This window comes from Lepus europaeus, chromosome 1 (genome assembly GCF_033115175.1).
Source record: "Lepus europaeus isolate LE1 chromosome 1, mLepTim1.pri, whole genome shotgun sequence".
In the NCBI taxonomy this organism is placed as follows: domain Eukaryota; kingdom Metazoa; phylum Chordata; class Mammalia; order Lagomorpha; family Leporidae; genus Lepus; species Lepus europaeus.
This window is the reverse complement of record NC_084827.1, coordinates 64,755,208-64,772,808: the sequence shown is the minus strand read 5'-3', so window position 1 is coordinate 64,772,808 and position 17,601 is coordinate 64,755,208.

Genomic DNA, 17,601 nt, shown 5'->3' with positions numbered 1-17,601 from the left:
GGCTGTTCTGCAGAGCGCCCCCTACTGCCGAGTTTCCTTCAGGAAGCACGAGTCACCGCTGAGACTGAGCGTGGGAGTGACCCGGGAGCCGCCATCTGGCTCCGTCTAAGACGCCCTGCGCTGTGGGGCGCAGCAGGGACAGCGCTGAAGTCCGCGACGGGAACACGAGGTGCGCAGGCAGTGTGGCTGCTTGCCTCTGGGTGTCGTGCTCCAGGTGGCCCTGGCACACGCCGCGGGAGCGCAGTCACCCGCAGTGCTTAGCAAGACCTCCCCAGTTCTCCCCGTTTGTCTCAGAATGCCGACCAACATCCTTATGAGGGCCTGCAAGGGTCTGCGGGGCCCAGCCCTGTCTGTCCCTCCTGGCTGTCTTCCTAAGAGCTCACCCTGCTCTCACTCCATGGCAGCCACACTGGGCAGGCCCCAGGGCCTTTGCACAAGCTGTCGCTACACCTGGAACTAGCTGCAGCACACGGGTCAGAGAGAAGTCGGCTCCATCTCCTGACAGCGAGAAACTTGACCATGAGGGCGCTCCGGGTGGCGTGGGTCTGGGCTGGCAGCTCCTCCGAGGCTGGATCTGGAGTCATTTGAAGGGCCCAGCCAGCTGCAGGAGTGTTGGGAACCAAGTTGGAGTGTGAAGTCTCACATGGGGCAGGACTCCCCGAGGCTTCCTGGCCCAGGGGACCCGGAAGCAGAGGCTAAGAGGCTCAGACGGCAGGAAGCTTCCCGTTTGGATGCTGATCTGATTGGCACTGCCGTGTGCTCCCAAACTGCGGGACAGACACAGGGCCCCCGAGGTGGCTCCGCTCCTTGGATCCACTCAGCCACCGACTGTTCTCATCAGGGAAAGTGCAGACACCGCATTTCCTGGCATGGACATTTTTCTGAATGCAGTTGGCCTTGTCTGCTCTGCTTCTGCCAGCACCAGCACACAGGGAGCTAGGGAGTGCTTTCTCACTCGGCACTGCATCTGGCCCAGAAGTGGGCTCATCCCGCGGTCCACAGGGATCTCACTGTGCATCCTCCCCCGGAGGCCGCCAGCCCGAGACGCCCTGCCGAGACTCAGGCGTGGCGTCAGCTAAGGGCCAGTGTGTGGCAGAGCTGGAGACACAGCTTCCCACCGACATCTCTGTGAGCTCCACATCTGTAGATTCAACCAGCAGCAGCACAGAACATTCGAAAAAGTTACATCTGTACTGAACACGCAGACTTTTGTTTCTTGTCATTACTCTCCAAACGATACAGTGTACTAACTGCTTACACAGCATTTATGTTGTATTAGATATTTACAAATACTTATTAGAGAGAAAGAGATACCTTCACAGGGGCTGGCACTGTGATGCAGCTGGGTTGAGCCACTACCTGTGATGCCGGCATCTCAGATCTGTGTGTCTGTTTGAATCCTTGGTGGCTCTGCTTCCCAGATCCCTGCTAATGGGCTTGGGAAAGCAGTGGCAGATGGCCCAAGTGCTATGGCCCCTGTTGGCCATGTGGGGGCCTGGGATGGAGTTCCTAGCTTCTGGCCCCTAGCTATAGACTGGACCAGCCCTAGCCATCCTGACTATTTGGGGAGTGAACCAGTGGATGGAAAAACTCTCTCTCTCTCTGTCTGTCTTACTTTGCCTTTCAAATACATAAATAAATCTTTTGAGAGAGTGAGAGCAAGAGCAAATGAGAGAGAGAGAGAGAGCGAGAGAGAATCTTCCACCTGCTGGTTTACTCCCCAGATGGCTGCAACAGCCAGGGCTGGGAAGCTCCATCAGCGTCTCCCAGGTGAGTGACAGGAACCTAAGCACCCGAGCTGCCATCGGCTGCCTCCAAGGCTGTGCACGAGCAGGAAGCTGGGATCGGAAGAAGAGCTGGGACTTGACCCTGGGCACTCTGCTCTGGGATGCTGGTGTCCCACGTGGGTGGGGTACTTGGTCCCTGGGAAGTCTGTTTAGAACGTCCTAGCAGGTGCCAGAAATGAATAGGGGGATACGGACGCTCTGTATAGTGATGGCTCAGGTCCTTCAAGAATGAAAGTTTGGGTGATAGCCAGGTAGAGGACCGTGAGCAACTGAGGTGCTGCTGGGGGCCCAGGAAGCCGCCTGGGCAGTGGGGAGAGAAGGCGGAGAGGCGTGGCGGCTGTGGTAGGAGCTGGCTGTGGCTTTGTTTTTTCTGCTTTATTATGTGTCCACCCTTTCTTATCTCTCTGTCTCTTATCTCACTTGCTACTACAAAATAGACGGGGTAGGACCCTCAGCCGCCAATGAGATGAACACTCTTGAGCTGGGTGGGTGGCACCCTCCCTTGTTATTTTTTTTAAGATTTATTTTATTTATTTGAAAGATGGAGTTACAGAGAGATGTAGAGACAGAGAAAAATAGGTCCTCTATCCGCTGGTTCACTCCCCAGATGGCCGCAACGGCCAGAGCTGCACCGATCCAAAGCCAGGAGCCAGGAGCTTCTTCCAGGTCTCCCACACGGGTGCAGGGGCCCAAAGACTTGGGTCATCTTCACTGCTTTCCCAGGCCACAGCCGAGAGCCGGATCAGAAGAGGAACAGCCAGGACTAGAACCAGCATCCGTATAGGATGCCGACACTGCCGGCCAGGGCGTTAACCCGCTGTACCACAGCGCAGGCCCCTACCCTCAGTTTTCTAGCAGTGGTGAAAGGCCCCACTTTCCCGAGTTAAAGCCACCTATGTGAACATGGGAGTGATGCCGAGTGGCTTCTGTCTGCCTCGCTCATCCCTTCTGAGGCCACTGCTAGGCAGCTGTTGCATTGTGCTGGACCACACGCCCCCAGGGTCTGCGTGTGGACTGGAGGTGTGTTCTCTGAGGATTTATGCCACCATTTGTTTGTTTATTTATTTATCTATATTTGAAAGGAAGAGAGAGAGAGAGAGAGAGAGAGAGAGATCTTCCAGCCACTGGTTCATTCCCCAAATGCTCAGAACAGCCGGGCTGGGCCAGGCCAAAGCCAGGAATCAGGAGTTCCATCTGGGCCTCCCATGTGGGTGGCAGGGATCGAAGCACCTGAGCCCTCACTGCTGCCTCCAGGGATGCGCATCAGCAGGAAGCTGGATCAGAAGTGGAGGTGAGACTCCATCCCAGGGACGCCCACATGGGATGTGTGCATCACCAGGGCGGCTTAGCTCACCATATCACCTCAAATAAGAACTTCTAGCAAGATGGACACGGGCACCCTCACCTAACCACCCCACAGAGCGATGTCCACGAGGCAGCTGGGGCTCCCACTGGGTGTGGGGCAGGGGGATCTCGTGTTTGGTTCACTGGCAGAGTCTCTGTGCCTAGTTAAATGGGTTTACCGAGTATACCATTATCCATGTTTAACTATCCTTATAAAGCTGGCAAGCGATTTACAAATAATTCTGTGTAGCTTGGACATTGATGATGACACAGATAATGAAAGCAGAGCACAGGATACGGAGGAGTTGGACTTGTACTCCTAGCAGGGACTTTTCTTGCATTGGCACTGTGATGTGAAACTGCTTAGCTGGACAGATATTCATGTATCTGTATCATTTATGGGCTTAAAATATACAGTTTTTAAATGGACCCCAAAGTAAACAAGACAACCATTGTTCAAGTAATGCTTAACTTGCCATTGAAAACTACATGCTCAGTATATGTTACAGGTGCATGGGTATCTTTTTTTTTTTTTTAAAAAGATTTATTTATTTATTTGAAAGGCAGAGTTACACACACAGAGAAGGAGAGGCAGAGAGAGAGAGAGAGAGAGAGAGAGAGGTCTTCCATCCGCTGGTTCACTCCCCAATTGACCACAACTGTGCCAATCTGAAGTCCGGAGTCAGGAGCTTCCTCTGGGTCTCTCACATGGATGCAGGGGCCCAAGGACTTGGACCTTCTTCTACTGCTTTCCCAGGCCATAACAGAGAGCTGAATGGGAAGTGGAGCAGCCGGGACTAGAACCCGGCACCCATATGGGATGCCGGCACTGCAGGCAGCGGCTTTTACCAGCTATGCCACAGTGCCGGACTCATGGGTATCTTTTATAAGCAGATAAAATGTGTGCCTGTGTGTGGCTTCCTTTGTCCTGGATGGGTCAGAGTACCTGACACTGTGAGGGAAGTTATTTGAAAGTCACGAGAAAGACTATCTGCTTCCATTATAACTGGTCTTTTTCTACCTAGAGAAAAATCTAATTATTTTGATAATCAATTTCATATTAGGACATTTTACTAAATTCTTTTATTTCTCAAATAGATTTTCAATTGATTCTTATTATTTTTCCAGGTAGAGAAATCACAATAATTTTGCTTCCTTCTTCCCAATTTTTATATTAAACCAAGAGGCCCAGATTGAATTCTGTGTCATCAAAGTGGAAAATTTGAATGAGTTTTTAACCTGTTCTAGAACTTAGAGATAAAAGCAAAACTCAAAAATTATTTTATGGCGCCAGCATAAAAGTCACAACAAAACCCGATAAAGTGAGCACAAAAATAAAAATGCTTATCAATAGCTGCAACAACTTCAAATAAAGTATTAACCAACCAAATTGATAAGCACCATTGAAACAGAACGCAATCCTGCTGCTGGTATTGTGGCGCAGTGGGTAAAGCCACCGCCTGAAATGTTGGCATCCCATGTGGGTGCCAGTTAGAGTCCTGGCTGCTCCACTTCTGATCCAGCTCCCTGCTAAATGCATCTGGGAAAGCAATAGACAATGGCCCAAGTGCTTGGGCCCCTGCTACCCACGTGGGAGACACAGATAGAATTCCAAGCTCCTGGCTTTCATCTGGCCCAACCTCGGCTGTTGTGGCCATTTGTGGAGTAAACGAGCAGGTGGAAGTCCTCTCTCTTCTCCTCCCATCGCTTTCTCTCTTCCTCCCTCTCTCTGTCACTCTGCCTTTCAAATAACTAAAAATAAAATATTTAAAAAATAGAATGTAATACTACTAGAGAAAGATTTATTCCAAGAATGCCAGAGTTTTTCTTTCCTGATAGGAAAGAATTAATATATTAGTAAACAGTTGACAGTAATTTCCCATATTGAAGGGTCACAAGAAAAAACATGATTGACTCTAAGAAAACAAAAACATTTGATAAAATATAGAGTCACATCTAAAACCGGAATGCGCAAATTCTTCCATAATGTATCAAGGGAATCAAACTCCCACAAGATCCCTGCTTTCTGTTGGGTATGGAAGTGTGGAAGAATGCCGCTCATGGCAGAACCGGGCAAGTGTGCACATTCTCAGCACAAGTGTCTGGCAAAACCCTGGAAGGACCAGCGACCCTGGCTAGGAAATAACAAGGAATAAGATGTAACACTTGGGAAGAAGGGAGACACATTTCTGTTGTTTTCAGGGGAGGGAGCTGTGGAGCTGACAAGGGCAGCAGAATGCAACAAAATGTATTGAAAACACAAGGGAATTCAGCACAGGCTCTGATTATGGAATTGATACATAAAATGTTCTCCTATGGTACTTTACTTGCTGACTTTTTCTATGTTCTTCACGGGTTTTCCCGTTTATGGTAACTCATGTTGCCCTGGGAAGTCACCGGTTTCTTCTAGGTTCCTTATGTATTTGCATGGATCGGAGTGAAACATAGCATTTATTAGGCTCTGCTGGGTTTCCTACCCGAGGACTGGATGGGTGTGCTGTGACTTCCCCAGGTGCCCGTCCCCAATCTGTCTCTCAGCCCTTGCTGCCCTGCTCCCAGCCCCAGAAGACTGTGTCATCTGAGCCACCTTGAGGCTGCCTGGTTCCCAGGTGGGCTCCAGGGGCAGGAAGTGGGGGAGGAGAGGCTGGCACACCCTTCCTGACTCAGCTGACTGGCTTCCTGGGTCCCGTGGTCCTAGGATGCGGACAGTTTCTAGCCAGGACCTCAGCTTCCCTCCTGGTCCCCTTAACACTGCCTGCTTCTTTGTGAGTAGCTCAGCCATGGTGGTGCACCTGCAGGTGCAGTAGGGACCGTGTTGAGGGAGGGGCTGCTCTGTGTGTGTGTGTGGTTCATGATGTGACCGTGCTTCACTGTGCTCCTTAGACTCTCATCCTCAATCTTCATCTTCCTGGTGGTTTGTGGGATGGATTGGTCATAGGCAGAGAGACAGGAGTTAACTCTCTTTACTGTGCTTGAATTCCCATTCCTGCCGGTATTTACTGTGGCTTCTCCCCGTATAATTTGGTGCTGCATTATTGGGCACATACATTTTCCTGACAGGTAGCACTTTACCGTCCATTACTCTGCTTATCATTATAAAGTGCCCTGTTTCCTCGCCCTAATGCCTTTCCCCCCTCCGTCACCCTCTCCGCTCATCTCAGGCTCACAGCTGGCTTTGCCGGGTCTCTCCTTCTCTGCCACCTCTTTGCCTGTCTGTTTACTTTGGGGTTCCCAGGGACTTTGCTTTAGTTATATCTTTGTTTTCAGTGAGAAAAGTATTCAGATAGAATCTTTAAACAATTGAAAAAATGTGTGTGAGAGGGAGAGGGAGTGGGGGAGGGGGAGCGGGAGGGGGAGGGGGAGGGGGAGGGGTAGGGGGAGGGGGAGAGGGAGAGAACTCAACTGCTGGTCCACTGCCCAGATGCTCAGCAGACAGGAACTCAGCCCAGGTCGCCCCAGTGGTAGCAGAGACTTGATTGCTTGAGCCAGCACCTGCTGCCTACCAGGGTGTGCACCAGAAGGAAGCTGGAATCAACACAGTACCGAAGCCTAGGTGCTCTGCGAAGCATTGCTGGCATTGTAACCACTACATCAAATGCCTGCCCCAACAGGTACAATCTTAAAAAAGTGAGTTTGTTCAGCTATGATTAATGAAGTATCTGTAAAGTTTGATCTTAATTCTACCATGTTTTACATGTTAAATAATTGAAAGTTTTTCTACTAATTTTATCAAGGTACATGCAAATTAATGTCCCCAAGATTCAATCTTGTTGTCACAGGTGACATGATTTTCTTCTTTTCAGAGGCTACACAGATTCCACATTTTCTGTATCCATTAATCCATCAGTGGGCACTTAGGCTGACTCTGTAGCTTGGCTGCTGCGAAAAATACTACAATGAACATGGAGCTATAGATATCTCCTTGAGATACTGATTTCTTTTTTTGTGGATAGATACTCAGAGATGGGGTTGCTAGGTTAATTTAATTTAATTTTTTTTCCTTCCCAAAGAAACCTTTTATTTAAGGAATACAAATTTCATAAGTACAACTTTAGGACTATAGTGATTCTTCCCACTATATCCACCTTTCCACCCACACTTCCACCCTTCCTCCTCCTTCCTCTCCTAATCCCAGTCCCATTCTCCATTAAGATTCATTTTCAATTAACTTTATACATAGAAGACCAACTTTATACTAAATAAAGACTTCAATAATTTGCACACATGTGCACACACACACAAACTGAGGAAAAGTTTTGCAGTTAACTCTCTTAATACAACTTATTGAGACAGAGATCCTGCCTGGGAAGTTAGTGATTACTGTTGGTAATTTAACAATTAACTTATGTATGACATCAGTGACCACCCAAGGCTCCTGATATGAGCTGCCAAGGCTATGGAAACCCTTTGAATCAACAAACTCTGTGAATATTTAGAAAAAGCCATAAGTATAGTGGAAGTTCTCTCCTCCCTTCAGAGAAAAGTACATCCTTCTTTGATGGCCACTTCTTTCCACTGGGGTCTCACTCACAGAGATCCTTCATGTAGAACATTTTTTGCAACAGCGTCTTGGCTTTCCATGCCTGAAATACTCTCATAGGCTTTTCAGCCAGACCAGGATGCCTTAAGGGCTGATTCTGAGGTTAGAGTGCTAGTTAAAGTGATTGTCCTTCTGAGTCTGCTGTGTGGACTACTTCCCATGTTGGAACATTCTCTCCTTTATAATTCTATCTATTATTACCAGACACTTGATCCTATTTATATGATCACTTTAACACTTAATCCTATCTAGATGTTCAATTTAACAGTTAATATGATCACTTTAACATTTCAGATGACATTTTTACTACCCAGTTTAATGGGATTTGGGGTCCCATGGAAGTTTTTAATTTGTACCCTTAGAAATCTGCAGGAATGGATGCAGAACTATACAGCTTTACCGTTACAAACTACCGCCTCCCTCTCTTACTCTTATTTTTTACTGAGATCTAATTTTAATTGGCTTTTTACACATATGACTAACTCTATGTTAAGTAAAGAGTTCAACATGGGGCTGGAGCTGTGGCACAGCGGGTAAAGCTGCTGCCTGCAGTGCTGGCATCCCACATGGGCACCTGCTCAAGTCCTGGCCACTCCACTTCTGATCCAGCTCTCTGCCATGGCCTGGGAAAGCAGCAAAAATGGCCCAAGTCCCTTTGCCCCTGCACCCACATGGGAGACCCGGAAGAAGCTCCTGGCTCCTGGCCTCAGATCAACCCAGCTCCAGCCATTGTGGCCAACTGGGAAGTGAACCAGCAGATGAAAGACCTCTCCCTCTCTCTGCCTCTCCTTCTCTCTCTTTGTAACTCTTTCAAATAAATAAATCTTAAAAAAAGAGTTCAACAAATAATATGAAGAAAAAAAACCTGTTCCTTGTCAGTCAAGACAAGGGTTGTTCAAGCCATTGCTTTTCAAAGTGTCAATTTCACTTCTACAGATTGCCTTTTAGGTGCTCTATTAGTTATCACAGATCAGGGGGAACATATGGTATTTGTCTCTTTGGGACTGGCTTATTTCACTAAGTATGATGTTTTCCAGATTCATCCATTTTGTTGCAAATGACTATGTTTCATTTTTTACCACTGTGTAGTATTCCATAGTGTACATATCTCATAATTTCTTTATCCAGTCTTCAGTTGATGGGCATTTAGGTTGATTCTGTGTCTTAGCTATTCTGAATTGAGCTGCAATAAACACGGGGTTGCAGTTAACTCTTTTTATACTGATTTCATTTTCTTGGGTAAATTCGCAGGAGTGGAATCACTGGGTCATATGGTAGGTCTATATTCAGGTTTCTGAGGTATCTCCATGGGGTTTTCCACAGTGGCTTTATCAGTTTACATTCCCACTATCTGTCTATTAGGGTACCTTTTCCCCACATCGTTGCCAGCATTTGTTGTTTGTTGATTTCTGTGTGAAAGCCATTCTTACTTTAGTAAGGTGAAACCTCATTGTGGTTTTAATTTGCATTTCCCTAGTGGCTAGTAATCCTGAACATTTTTTCATGTGTCTGTTGGCCATTTAAATTTCATCTTTTGAAAAATATCTGTTTAAGTCCTTGGCCCATTTCTTTTCTTTTTTTAAAATATTTATTTATGTATTTGAAAGGAAGAGTTACAGAGAGGCAGAGGCACATAGAGAGAGAGAGAATGTCTTCCATCCACTGGTTCACTCCCCAAATGGTCACAATGGCTGGAGCTGTGCCGATCCAATGCCAGGAGCCAGGAGCTTCCTCCAGATTTCCCAAGTGGGCACAAGGGCCCAAGAACTTGGGCCATCCTGTACTGCCTTCCCAGGCCATAGCAGAGCTGGATCAGAAGTGGAGCAGTCAGGTCCCGAACCAGTGCCCATATGGGATGCCGGCACCTCAGGCCAGGGCATTAACCCACTGCGCCACAGCACCGGCCCCCTGTGTATTGATTTTATATCCTGTGACCTTACCAAACTCTTCTATGAGTTCCAATAGTCTCTTGGTGAAATCTTTTGGATCCCCTATATATAGAATCATGTCATCTGCAAATAGGGATAGCTTGACTTCCTCCTTCCCGATTTGTACCCCTTTGATTTCTTTTTCTTGCTTAATTTAATTTTGTTTTTCAAATTTTGAGAAAATTTCTTTTTTTAAAACATTTATTTATTTATTTGAAAAGTCAGAGTTACACAGAAAGAAGGAGAGGGAGAGAGAGAGGAGAGAGAGAGGTCTTCCATCTGTTGGTTCACTCCCCAACTGGCTGCAATGGCTGGAGCTGCGCCAGGAGCTTCTTCTGGGTCTCCCATGCAGGTGCAGGGCCTCAAGGACTTGGGCCATCTTCCACTGCTTTCCCAGGCCACAGCAGAGAGCTGGATCAGAAGATGAGCAGCTGGGACTCGAACCGGCGCCCATATGGGATGCTGGCTCTGCAGGCAGCAGTATAGCCCACTACACCACAGCACCTGCCCCAAGGAAATTTCAAACCCTTTTCCATACTGGCCATATCCACTTACATTCCTAGAAACAGTGTTTGCGCACATCTTGGCCTGCACTTGCTATTTCTTGTTTTGTTAACAGTCAATATTTCGGATACTTGCATGCTGGAGACTGGCTGAACTTGGCTGGTGTGAGTTTTGGGGTCACACTTAATTTCCCATGAATTTTGAGTACATCCCTCTGTGATTTTCTGGAATCTGGTGATGTTGGGAGAAATCTGATACTAGTCTGATCTCCCCCTTTGTAAGTGTGCATGATTTTTTTCCTGGATGCCTAAAGAATTTTTTTTTAATCCTTACTAAAGCTTGTGAGGATATGATTCAACACTGGTTTTCTTCACCATTTTCTTCTGGACTGGCGTGTACTTTTTCAATCTTTAGATACAGTCTTTCCCTTTTGCAGGAATGCCTCTTATTTACTTTGAGTATTTTAATTTCCTGTTGGCAGGGTCCCTAAGTTAGGGAGACCAGTCACCCACAGGATGCACACTGTTGTTTGCTGTTCTTCATGTCCGTGGACTTCTCTTTGATTGCTTCCATTTCTTTGTGTGTTCTGCAGTTATTTTTATTCTGCTCAGTATTCCATCTGTGCCAGAAATCCACTTATTAACTAGTATTTTTGGATATTTCTAACTTATTAGTTTTGTAGAGTACCTTTGTTTCCTTAGATTTGAAGTCTCCTTTTCTTATGCCTGGGTACTTTTAAAAAATATTGTAAGAAATCTGTGAATCCTACAGTGTACGGAGCCCTTCCAGGTTTGTTATCTCAGGCAACCCTTCTGATGGGTCTGAAGAGTAGGTGTTAGCTTTTCCCCTCAACACTTTGTGCTAAAAATCTTCACATACAGACATTTTCGCATACAGATGATAGAACTTTGCCGTGAACTCACAGCTACTCACCGCCTACCGTCTGCCATCTGCATCTTACTACGCTTCCGCTGTCACCAGCTAGCCGCTCCTCCCGCTTCTCCAAACATTGATCCCTCTTATTCTTGATCCATCTCTAAGCTGCAGACGTCAGTATAAGGGTGACTTAAAAAGTTCATGGGAAATGAAATTAAAAGACAGTTTGTTGGGGCTGGCGCAATAGCACAGCCAATTAAGCTGCCACCTGCGATGCTGGCATCCCATATGACTGCCGGTTTGAGTCCTGGCTGCTCCACTTCTGATCCACCTATCTGCTCACGTGCCAGGGAAAGTAGCTGAAGGTGACCCAAGTCCCTAGGCCCCTGCACCCATGTGAGAGACCTGCAGGAAGCTGTTGGATCCTGGCTTTGGTCTGGCCCAGCCCTGGGCCTTTGTGGCCCTTTGGGGGAGTGAACCGGTAGATGGAAGATCTTTCTGTCTCTTCCTGTCTCCCCCTCTCTGTTACTCTGTCTTTCAAATAAATAAAAGTAAATCTTTGTTTTTTTGACAGGCAGAGTTAGACAGTGAGAGAGAGAGAGAGAGACAGAGAGATAGGTCTTCCTTCCGTTGGTACACCCCCTAAATGGCTGCTACAGCTGGAAGAAGCTCCTGGCTCCTGGCTCCTGGCTTCAGATCGGAGCACTTCCAGCCACGCAGCCATCTGGATAGTGAACCAGCGAATGGAAGAACCCTCTCTCTCTCTCTCTCTCTCTCTCTCTCTCTGTAGCTCTGCCTCTCCGTAACTCTGTCTTTCAAATAAATAAATAAATCCTTAAAAAAGAAATAGATGATTCTGCTTAGGTGTTCAGAGCAAAGTATATGAGGGGGTCAGCAAAAATTCATGGAAAATGCATACGGTGAAAACACTGTGCTTACATTTCAAAAATATTTGAACAAAGCAAACTCCTTTTTAAGAAGATTTACTTTGGCTGGCGCCCTGGCCCAATAGGCTAATCCTTTGCCTGTGGCGCCGGCACACCAGGTTCTAGTCATGGTCAGGGTGCCAGATTCTGTCCTGGTTGCCCCTCTTCCAGTCCAGCTCTCTGCTGTGGCCCGGGAAGGCAGTTGAGGATGGCCCAAGTGCTTGGGCCCTGCACCCTCATGGGAGACCAGGAGGAAGCACCTGGATCCTGGCTTTGGATCAGCGCAGTGCGCCGGCTGTAATGGCCATTTAGGGGGTGTACCAACGGAAGGAAGACCTATCTCTCTGTCTCTCTCTCTCTCTCTCTCACTGTCTAACTCTGCCTGTCAAAAAAACAAAGATTTACTTTTATTTATTTGAAAGACAGAGTAACAGAGAGGGGGAGACAGGAAGAGACAGAAAGATCTTCCATCTACCGGTTCACTCCCCCAAAGGGCCACAAAGGCCCAGGGCTGGGCCAGACCAAAGCCAGGATCCAACAGCTTCCTGCAGGTCTCTCACATGGGTGCAGGGGCCTAGGGACTTGGGTCACCTTCAGCTACTTTCCCTGGCACGTGAGCAGATAGGTGGATCAGAAGTGGAGCAGCCAGGACTCAAACCGGCAGTCATATGGGATGCCAGCATCGCAGGTGGCAGCTTAATTGGCTGTGCTATTGCGCCAGCCCCAACAAACTGTCTTTTAATTTCATTTCCCATGAACTTTTCAAGTCACCCCTATATTGACGTCTGCCCACGTGGGTGCAGGGGCCCAAGGACTTGGGCCATCTTCTACTGTTTTCCCAGGCCATAGCAGAGAGCTGGATCTAAAGCCGGGACTCGAACCGGAATCCATATGGAATGCTAGCACCACTGTCTCCCACTCTCCCAGCCACTCTCCCAGGGTGGGGAGGCATCCTGGGCAGAGCCCTGGGGGGCAGACCCTACATTCTTCTCTCGCTGCCCTCTCCTCTCAGGGGCGTCCAGCACCTGTGATGACCTCCCCTTCCCTTCTGCCCTCAGCTTGGTTAAGGCCAAGTTCAAAGATTGGAGAAAAGGAGCCCTTGGTGAGAAGTTCGCTGTTGCCCACAGGCACTCAGCAAATGCGGCCCCTGGCTCCCACTCTGCTTTCTCCAGACTTCAGGGCAGGAGGCATGCAGGTTGCAGGAGGGAGGTGCCCATGAGCATTCTGGGTGCCTCCCCTGTGTCCTGGTCCTGCGGTACCAGTCTTCAGTTCCTTTCTCCCAGGTCTGTGTCTGCAGGTGTGGGGAAGGAACCAGGCCAAGGAGCATCACACCTGGCGTGGTGATCTCCACTCCCGGCCCATCTCTTTCCCCACCCTCGCCTTCCTGCTGAGAATAACTCAGAACAAGTGAAGCCAGGTTTTGCTCCCTTGATGCCTATCTGATGCAACACACGTGGCTCCGAGTCGCTACAGGGAGTGGGGTTGGGCTGGGCAGCCTGCCGCTTCCAGCACCTCCTCGGAGAGGCGTGCTTGACCACTGTTGCACCCTGAGGTGAGGGGCTGGGGACAAGGAAGCCAGAGAGCTAAACACGCAGGGCACAAAAGCAGCTAGAGCTGCTTCTGCCCTGTGTCCCAGCCCAGGAGCTGCTCCCGGTGGGAGCCGCGTGGAGCTCGCAAGCTGTCCCCAGCTCAGCGTGAGCCTTTCTCCCAAGGGGCGCATCGAGTAAGAACAAAGGAAATGAGCTGGGATGCACAGGCACCTGCATTCATGGTAGACTGAGTCCCCAGTGGCTAATGGGCTTTGGAAGATGGGCTTGGCTGCCCTGGCGGGGGCGCCCATTCAAATGGCCACAGGACATCCCCAGACGGAATGTGACAATGGCAGGCGAGCCACAGAGGGTGGGGCTGTGCAGGCTCTCTCTGATGGAGGACACTGCCTCAGGGGTCAGTCGGGTGAGTCCCTGGGAAGCCCAAGAAGCCCAACCCATCCCCCAGAGAGTCTGCCGCTGGGAATTCTCCCCGGGGGCAACGCCTCGGCAGGCAGAGGGAGATGTGGACAAAGAGGTTTGCAAGCGCGATGCTGGTAGGCAGGAGTGACTGGTAGGCAGGAGTGATTGGCGTGTCTGCCAGGAAGGAACTGGATAATTGAGTTATGGTCTATTCCTATGCACACTCTGGGACAGCAATTAAAATAAAGGAGCTACATGTCTAGGAGTCTACCGCAGGAGAGCTTGAAGCTGCAGTGAGCGAAGGCAGTGGGTTTCGGCACTGCAAATTCAGTAGATTTTGCGTTGATAGTGAAAGCAAACAGGGCATTGCTGTCCCTTCTTTCTGGATGCCTGTCTCCAAAGTATTGCTCCTAGCCTGGGAAGAAATCAGGCCAACTTCAGGAGAGGGTTTGCTTGTCGGGCCAAGGAAGGGACGTGGCCCTGGGAGGGGGTCGGGAGATTTCAGTTGGTGCTGTGTTACTTCACTTCCTTCAAAGTCTCCGAGACACCCTTGGGAATGTTGATGTCTGTTAGTTCTGGGTGGTGGGTCCAGAGGCAGTTACGAATTGTTTTATATTCTTGATATATTTTGCTACATTCTCAAATAGACCCCACTGTGATTGCCTGGGGCTGTAAATGCCCAGGGCCTGGGGTAGCAGAGCTGGGTGCCAAATGACTAGGGAGCACCTGTGTGTCCTTGCTGGCCTGGGTGTGCAGGCTTGGGGACAACTCCCCTCTGACGCCGTGGCAAGGTGATGAGCCGAAGCAGTGAAGTAGCCTCTTGCCCTGCCTGCCCCTGGGACAGGGACTCTGTCCCCTCACCCACCTGGGGCCCTGGCTCAGAGGGGCCATCACACAGTGCATTCAGGGGCTTGCAAGTGTTGAAGAGTGTGGGCACAGGTACACGTGTGTGTGCATAGGTACATGCATGGGGATGTGTGAGTGTGTATGATGATCTACTTGCAGAAGTGCAGGTGTTTGCGTATGCATGTGCATGTGTGTGTGTAGGAGTGTTCATGTGTGTGATTGTGTCTGTGCATACTTGCACAGCTGAGTGTGTACATGCATGTATACACAGGAGCTAGGAGGGTCAGGCTGGCCGTGGCACAGCAGAGGAGGGTGGTCATGGGCAGGGTATAAACCCTAAAGCGTCAGGAGCCTGTGTGGTCCTGCTGGATGGGCTGGGGGTGGCAGGGTTCGTACCCTGGTAGGACACACCCAGAGGTGGCTGGGCATGTTCGGACACCTCCAGGTTGGCACTGTACCTGGACAACATGGGATTTCCAATTTCTGATGACCACGATTCTGAAGGTGAGACAGGGCAGAGGAACAAGGTGACTCAGAGCGACCAGTGAGGACCACTCCCTCATGGGGCTGGATGACAGGCAGGGTCCTGGAGGAGACAGGACCCTTCCTCTTTGGCCCCCACACCACGCAATGCACCCAGCTCGGGAGGGGCCTGACCAGGGGTGGGCTGTTTAGCCGCCTAGGGAGCAGCAGCGGGGCAGGGCTGTTTGCGAGACAGACCTGCCTGCTTCTCCTCGTCCCCAGGCTGCACGAGACACCTCGAGAGGGATCAGTCACAGGACAGCGACTTCCCATCTCCCTGTCTGCCTTGGGGATGCTGGAGCAGAGCCGCAGAGTACTTCAGACGCCAGCCCTGGGCTTAGCTTTTCGAAGGAAGGATAACAGCTAAAGCCGTACCTACTCAGCCCTGCAAGTTTGCGCGCAAAATGCTTGCAGCTGAAAGGTACCTGGCATCTCCCCAGGTGGCCAGGCAGCTAGTCAAGGAATAAAGAGTGGTGGCTCTGCCCTGGAGGTAGGAGTCCTCACCCCAGGTCCCATGGGGGAGGGCACCCACAGGGATTTCAACCTGCTGGCAGGATGTACGTGGGGGTCTAGGGGCCTGGTTTGCATTTCTGGATTCTGATTTGGGGAGCATAGTGCATTCAGGGACTTGAATGCTTTGCAGTGCCTGGGCACACACTTGCATGTGTAGGTGCATGTGTGAGTGCGTGTGTGTATGTGTGTGTGTGTGAGATGGGGTGCAGGTGCCTGTACGTGTGTATGTACATGCATGTACTTGCATGTGTGAGAGTGTGTATGTGCCTGTACACATATACGTGCATGTATATACGACGGTGTGTGTTTGGGAGGGGTGTGCGAGCAGGAGAGGAGGATGGAGGGGTGAGTGGGGAGCAGAGCTTGAAGGGCTTAGGTGGCCCAGAATTTCGGAGGCTGTGCTCAGGGTCAGGCTGGCCATGGCACGGCAGGGGAGGGCAGGGACCCTGAAAGTATCAGGTCCCTGGGGGGTCGCACTGGGTTGGCGGCACCCAGGCAGGGGCAGGTGTAGAGGGTAGAGGCTGGGCATGTTGGGACACTCCCAGGTCAGCCCTGTGCCTGGACAGTTCTTGATGACTATGGAGCTAGTTCCTTCCATGACCCAGGAGGTGGGGCAGGGCAGAGGCGGGAGGTGGCTCAGGGTGACTGGCGAGGGCCTGTCTTTTAGAAATGGGCTCTTCTGCTTGCTGTTGGTCATGCACCCATCCTAGGGGACCGCAGGGCTCTGGGAGGTGGCCCAGCACAGACAAATAGTCATCAAGTCCATGAGGCAGGTCTTTGGCTAGATAGTTTCTGCGGGGATCCTCACAGCTCTAGATTTGGGGAGAACGCCTTTCTCTCTTTTTTTAAATGATTTATTTTTATTTATTTGAAAGACAGAGTTACAGAGAGAGGTAGAGACAGAGAGAGAGAGAGGTCTTCCATCTGTTGGTTCACTCCCCAGATGGCCACAACAGCCAGAGCTGCGCCGATCCAAAGCTAGGGATCAGGAGTTTCTTTTGGGTCTCCAACGTGGGTTCAGGGGCCCAAGGACTTGGGCCATCTTCCACTTTTATCCCAGGCCATAGCAGAGAGCTGGATTGGAAGAGGAGCAGCTGGGACTCGAACCGGTGGCCATATGGGATGTCAGTGCTTCAGGCCAGGGCTTTAACCTGCTGCGCCACAGCGCCGGCCCCAAGAACGCCTTTCTCTGATTTGGGTCCGTGTTTGCATTGTGCGGAGTGAGTCCACACTGGGTGGAAAGGCAGGCTGAGAAGCACACACCTTGCTGAAACCCAGAGGTGCTGAAAGTGCCCCAGGACCCCGTGAATTCCATAAAGGAAGACACTCCTTCCCCCTCAGCTAAGTGACTGGACTTTGGGCATAGAAATACAAATCTGGGGCTAAGTGAAGATAAGTATGCTAATTTTTACCTATAACCCAGTTCACGTTTCCTTAACAATAACCTCAGTTCATGGCTTTGGCTATTTTTATTTTGTTTCTCATACTTGGGCATAGGCTGTGATTCTGTCATCACTGTCCTTAGAACAGACTGACGTGCTGTGTGGGGCAATGAGATATCAGCCTGGCATTTATTTGTATTTATTTGAAAGGCGAGAGAGAGAGAGAGAGAGAGAGAGAGAGAGAGAGAGAGAGAGAGTTTGAGTCTTCCATCCTCTGGTTCACTCCCCAGGTGGCTGCAATGACCAGGGCTGGGCCAGGCTGAAGCCAGGAACAAGGAACTCCATCTGAGCTTCCCATGTGGGTAGCAGGGGCCCAAGCACTTGAGTCATCATTTGCTACGTTTCCAAGTGCATTCGCAGGCCTTGAGCTGGCGCTCCTATGGGATGTTGGTGTGGCAGGCGGAGCTGGACCTGCTGCACCGCA